Source organism: Sciurus vulgaris, assembly GCF_902686455.1.
Source record: "Sciurus vulgaris genome assembly, chromosome: 3".
In the NCBI taxonomy this organism is placed as follows: domain Eukaryota; kingdom Metazoa; phylum Chordata; class Mammalia; order Rodentia; family Sciuridae; genus Sciurus; species Sciurus vulgaris.
This window is the reverse complement of record NC_136463.1, coordinates 94121332-94128297: the sequence shown is the minus strand read 5'-3', so window position 1 is coordinate 94128297 and position 6966 is coordinate 94121332. Positions and strand designations below refer to the sequence as shown.

At 35.5% G+C, this 6966-nt stretch overlaps 1 pseudogene across 1 annotated transcript; it reads right to left on the bottom strand.

Annotated features, from left to right (window-relative positions):
• Positions 1–5743: 5743 nt before the first annotated feature.
• LOC306656755 (transcription initiation factor TFIID subunit 9-like) lies at positions 5744–6537 on the bottom strand (annotated as a pseudogene). The gene has a single exon. The product of its transcript is annotated as a transcription initiation factor TFIID subunit 9-like (transcript).
• Between the last annotated feature and the right edge of the window lie 429 nt (positions 6538–6966).

The window sequence follows — 6966 nt, the reverse complement described above, 5'->3', positions numbered from 1 at the left end:
CTGATTTTAAAATAATTAAAATATTGCAGCCAAAGGAAGCATAATGTTAGGAAACTAAAGTCTATATGTATCATTGGTGATTCATTAAGTTGGGCAAGTACACAGAAAACCTGAAAGGGTAATAAGAATAAAAATGTGCCATTAGCCTAAGGCTGGATGAGGGATAGGATACATGTCAACCTCAAGAACTACTAGTTTAGCCTGTAACATGACAATTTCATAGAGAACACCACAAGTTTGTGCCTGGGAGAGAAAGAGGATTGAAGTGGAGCCTTGTTGTACATAAAAATAGAAAGCTGAGAGAATGGAATATATTCAACACTAATTCAGAAGATGTCTTATCCTACACGGTCAGACACAATACTTAATTCCATTTTTAAAGTGGTAGTAGCAGGGAATAATGCAATGTGATGCATAAATCCACTAAGCATTTGTTTCAATATGCTTAAAAGTAAATTCACACCCTATCTTCTGATGTAGTGACAAAGAGAGATTAAAAGCCTTCATTGTCTTTCTTGTATAAACTGACTTACTACATTATCTGATTTCTACTTTCTTCTCAGAGCTTAATGATATTGTGAAATAGAGTACAGAATCCATATAGATTTTTGCAGTTCCCCCAAAACAAAATGTGATTTGACAGCATGTTTTAACAACTTGAATTTATTGATCCCAAAGCATTAAACTGATTTTTCATAGAAATAATAATTATATTTTCACACTTATATTTAACCACTTAGTATTTTATTAAGTTATAGAATTACAAGTGCAGCTGGCATAAGTAATTGTGCAAGTCAACACAAATAATCCTGGTAAGCATGTGTTTCTCTTGGTGGGTAGGTACATAATTGCTTGGGCACTTGATTAGTCATAAAAGAAATAGTGTATCTGTGGGCCTCAGCCAATGTAACATATCTTCTACAAAAAAATAGAGATTTTCCATTACTCAAGCAAACTGCTTAAATAGAAGTCAGATAAAGTAATATTCACTATATTTTATATTACTATTTTTTTAATATATTGTTTTGTTTTTATTAACAAAATAAGTATTTTGTCAGCTATATACTGACAAATATTGTATATTTGTGGTACACAACATGAAGTTTTTATATATGTATACATTATAAAACAATTAACTCAAGCTAATTAATGTATCCATCAACTCATATCCACATTTTGGTGATGGGAACATTTAAGATCTACTCCTTTTTTTTTTTTTTTTTTTTTTTTTTTGGTACCAGGGATTGAACTCAGAGGCATTCGACCACTCAGCCATATCCCCAGCCCTATTTTGTATTTTATTTAGAAACAGGGTCTCACTGAGTTGCTTAGCACCTCTCGCCATTGCTGAGGTCAGCTTTGAACTCTCAATCCTCCTGTCTCAGCCTCCAGAGTCACTGGGATTGCCACCGCGCCTGACTAGGATATACTTTTTAAGCAATTTCAAGGACTCAATACATTATTATTAACTATAGTCAACAGAGATTGTGCTGTACAAATCTCCAGAACTTACTCCTCCTAACTGAAATTCTGTATACCTTATAAACAGGGTCTCCCTACTCCTTCCTCATTGCTTCTATCCCCTGACAAACACAATTCCACACTCTGCTTCTATGAGTTCAAACTTTTTAGACTTCACATACGGTATTTGTTTTTCTGTGCCTGCTTTATTTCACTTAACATAATGTCCCCCAAAGTTATTTAGATTTTTCCTACATTTTCCCTCATCATTTTCCTTGAATTTTTTTCAAACCTTTCCATTGAATGATTTCATACACCTCTGCCAAGTTACATTATTCCTATTTACCAACGTGGATTGCCATCACACTAACCCCAGAATGATACACTCTATCCTTGTCTTAGCTTGTATCTTGGCACATGGTTTATATAATCTTCCAGAATCATAGAACATTAAGTGAAAAGAATTTTAGAGATCTTAAGTTAAATGCTTTTCACCCTCTAGTGCTATTTAACAGAAACAGAATGTGAGTCACATATGAACATGAGAATTTTCCATTACTAAACAGACACTTCTCAAAAGAATGAATACAAATGGCCAACAAATATATGAAAAAATGTTCACATCTTTAGCAATCAGGGAAATACAAATCAAAACCACACAAAAGTTTTATCTAATTACAGTGAGTATGGAATCATCAAGAATACAAGTAATAAAAAATACTGTGAAGGATATGGGAGAAAAGATAACACACACTGTTGGTGGGATTGTAAATCAGTAAAACCAGTATGGAACTCCATATGGAGATTCCGCAAAAGACTAGAAATGGAAGCACTATATGACCCAGTTATTCCACTTCTTGGTATTTATTCACAAGAATTAAAATCAGTGTACTATTGTGATACATGCGCACCCATATTTACAGCTGCACAATGCACAATAGTCAAATTATGGAACCAATCTAGGTGTCCATCAACAAATGAATGGATAAGGTAAATATGGTACATATACACAATGGAGTTGTAGTTAGCCATGAGGAAGAATGAAATTATGTCATTCGTAGAAAAATAGTGGAACTTGCGAGTATTTATGTTATGCAAAATAAGCCAGACTGAGGGCACAGTCAGTAGTCATATGTTTTCTCTCATATGTGGAAGCCAGAGAGGAAAAGGGAGATAATCTCATGAAAATAGAAGGCAAACCAGTAGAGGAGAGAAGAGGGAGGAAAGGAGGGAAATGAGGTCTTGGGGATTGAAATTAACCAAATTAGGTTTTAGGCATGTAAAAATATGTAACAGGGAATCCCACCATTATGCATAATTCTAACCCACAAAAAAATATACAAATAACTTTTATAAAGAGAATTTTCTAGTAGTCATATTAGAAAGTACAAGAGAAATAGGTGAAATTAATTTTTAAATTTGTTTATCTCCAAAAATTATCACTTCAACATGTAAGCAATATAAAAGGCAATTATCAATAAAACACTTTATATTTCTTGTACTGTCTTCAGAATCCCATGCTTTTATCACTCAGCATACCTTGTTCAGACAGACCACAGTTCACAGCCTCTAACATGGATAAGCAACAGTACAAATATAACATAGCCACGCCTAACAGCTTTCATAGGCCTAATGACTTCCCTGATGCTGCATTTATATAATTCGAAATTTAAGTACACCATAGAGAAAATGAAAAATATCTAAGTATATGTAAGAGAGAATGCAAGTTACTCCTGAAAACAATCACAAATGGAAAAAACTGTAAATAATATTTATTCTTGTTTTCAAAATCCCTAAACTTCCTAAAATATTGTTTTGAAATTTATTCCCTCTCTTTTCTTGTCTTTACCATTTCTTTCTATGTTCTTAAAGCTTTCTTCATTTTAAAAAATTATTAAGCATCATTCTCTTTCTGTCTGCATTTAAAATGCTGTGCAATTTTTCAATACTATTCTCAAAAGAGTAGCAGCTGTCCCAAATATCAACTTATGAGCATGGGGAAAGAGGAGCACAACAAGGATCTGGAATCATTGTGTATTTAAATTCTTCTAATGATCCAAAACTAGACCTGCCAGAGTCTTCCAGCTCTTGGGAAAGGTAGATGCCAGGTTCATGAATGCATCTACCCCAGTTTAACTTAATCTTAGAGTAATTTCTTTTTTTCAATAAACTATCCCTTTTAAGGATCCACTCTGAAATGTATTCCTGGAACTGTAACATTTTTTACTTTGAATATCATATGTTCCTTAAATTAGTTTTACCTGAAGACCCAACCAAGTCTAGATATAACAGAAAATCAGAGTGTTCTACATTAGAATCAGGTTCAGCAGCCCTCACATAAAAGCCACTCTAGGCACTTATGTATGTGAATAAAGTTATGATTTAAAAATAACAGAAAAGAAACAATTTAGGCTGGAGAGAATTTGGAACTATGTGGTGCCTAGGGGAAAACTTAGGATCTCAAATCACAGCATAGAAATAAAAAGGAAATTGAAAAAGTGAATTAGAGGAGGTGAGGGGGTAATTGAGTTATTTCCAGCTAATATCACAGAAATTGGATTGCACCTAATTGTGACCAATCCAGATCGTACCAAATGCTTATGTTAATTGGCACCTCCTTACAGTATAGGAATAACTGGCATACAGGGAAGGGTTATTGGCCATGTTCATCAGATGAGAAGAGTTTTGCTTTTAAAATGCACCCAACAATCAACAAGCAAATGACTCCCGGAACAATGTGTGGAGAAACATGCAGAGCCAATTTCTCTCACAGCCAACTACTCACCACGATTTATCATATTTGGCTTCACATTTCTCAGTCTGTTCTGGAACACATTTGACCTGGCTTTGATTGCGCATTTAAAGGCGATCTGTTCTGACTAGGACTCCCCAGCTGGGCAGAGATTTCCTGGCCTCAAGCCATGCATAACAGGCAGCAGCTCTGTCTCTGCTCACAGACCACAGCAATTGTTTCACAATGTAAATGAGAACAGGGGAATCTGTGGGGGAGATTTCTCCTGTATGTCCAGTGGTTTCTAGAGTTTGGGTTCTAGGACAAAACAGTTTTGAGGGGGGATTTTCTTTACCGACTGTACTTAGCCTGGCCCAGAAATACAGTTTTATATCTTTGTAAATATTAACACAGTCTGTTATGTTCAAATTTCCTTATGTAGTATCATCCCACACAAGATACTATTCTAACTTTTGCACCCTTGTTCATGAAATACCCTTCAGCACTTTCAATTCCATTCATTCTTTAAGGATTGCTTCTCCATCAAACCTCCCTGGGTTTCCTTAGCCTTTCTGCCCTGCCTGCATTTCTAAGGCACTGATAGGATATAACACACAACTAATTATTATCACTCTGTATTGTTATTCAAATGTATTCCTGAGCACCTACCATGAATTTGGCCCTGTGTTGGGAGGTGGGGGGTGCAATAGTGAGTGAAAACGGCAGAAATCTACCCTCCTGGAGCTTACAGATTAACAAGGGAGATGCATGCACATCAGCAAAATCAAATAATAGATTTCTCTCTTCTCTGAAGTCCTAGTTATACCTCGGATTTTACACTTGGTATGGACTGTGTTCTTATTTTGTTGTACATTTGTCTACTTTCTCTAACTAGCCTCAAAATTTTTGTGGAAAAACAAAAATCTCCCATTGACCATTGATGTATTCCATGTCTTATGATCTACCACTTCACACATATGAGGAGGCACATGTGACTAACACTGTTATTTTTTAATCCTCGCTACAATGCTGTAATTCTATTATTGATATCTTTGTGCATTAGGGACATGAAACCCAAGAGATATGATGACTGGCTCATGATCTTGCAATGTTAATGCTGCTAGCCCAGGACAAGTCCTTCTTAAGTACTATTTGAATCCATGAATGATTGACTAAGAGTGGATGAAACAGGAAGTTGTGTTCTAACAACACATAAGTATACCAACTCATCATTAGAAAGAAAACACTTTAACAATAGCTATAAACAATACACATTAAAAGGAAATTCTTGTTTCTTTTTTCATCAATATTTTTTCATATCAACGAACAACTTTAATTTTTACACATAAAGGCTGATGAAAAACCATTACTGGTCCTATTAAAGAATATCCAACATTTTAATTGAGAAGAATAGTAACTGTTATTTGCTCATGAAATACTATTTAAGTTTTCTAACGCACAACTTGTAAATATCCAGCATGCTTCTTTAATTTCAGTACAATGGATTCAAGACCAAGATCCAGTATACAGGTTACATGTATCAAAGCCAGATTACAAATTATCATCGTCATCATCATCATCATCGTTGTTGTTATGATCATCATCATCTTCACATCTTCTTTTCACTGCATTTGATGATTCCTTGGAAGTATTTTGTGATTATACCATACTAATGGTAATAAGAATTTTTTGGACCCAATTATGACAGATTAATCAGAACATTCTGAACTGCTGATGTTGCAGGAAATGAGGCTTTTATAGCAGGGGACTGTGAAGCAGACATCTGTAATGTAAACCTTTGCCCTGTTAGAGACACTGGAGTCCCTACTTTAGTTGAAATAGACATGGCATTGATGTGCCTAGTGTGGGAGTACTTGGTCTGCTATTAACTGAACCAACATTTAACCATGGAACTGTTATTCTTTCTGCAGATGGAGATGCTTTTTTTTTTTTGTAAAGACTTAAGCCTATAGTTTGGAGCTATTAAGCAATATCTATCAGGAGGCAATCTGGGACCTGAATATGACTTGATCAATAGCAAAGGAGTTTGATTTCTTTGCCTTGCAATATCTAATAAAAAATCTCTCTGGGGAGGAGAGGTAAAAAATTGGTCAGCTCAACACTGGATTGCCAATTACACATCATCTGTATTAACAGTAGCTTTCTTAGCATGGCTGGAATAAATTTAAGCACCATCTGTAATTCTGAATATTGGAAGGCAAATTCAACATCTGATTTATAGCTCTTGGCTTCTATTCTGTAATCCCCATACCTTTCAGGATTTGTGACATCTTCTGTGCATCTTTCTGCATGTTCTTGGAAGAAGTCATCTCCCCAGACTTCATCATATCCAGTGATCAAACTTCTCTACCTAAATCACCCACATTAATGTATTTCAGTCCTGATTTTGATGCAATTTCTTTGCTTAGTGTAATTTTTCCAACTCCTGGAGTACCTGTGAGCAGAATGTTCAATTACAACATCGTCACAGTGACCACACCAGCACCATGGCGCATGCACCTGTCACACTCCCCAAATGTTTTTAAAAGCTTAAATTTTTCTTCTTCACTTTGCTAAGATCCCCCTTCCTGAATGTACAAACACACACTTTTATTCCTTCTCAGTATATTTTCCTAGATGATTTGAGAAAGTCCACTGATGGCATGCAGTAACTCAGAAAGATACCATGCCCATGGAGAGAGCCCTTTAATCCACTAGAATGTGTTTAGTGGAGATGCCTGTGGCATGCCCTTCAAGACCTGCACATCTGATGG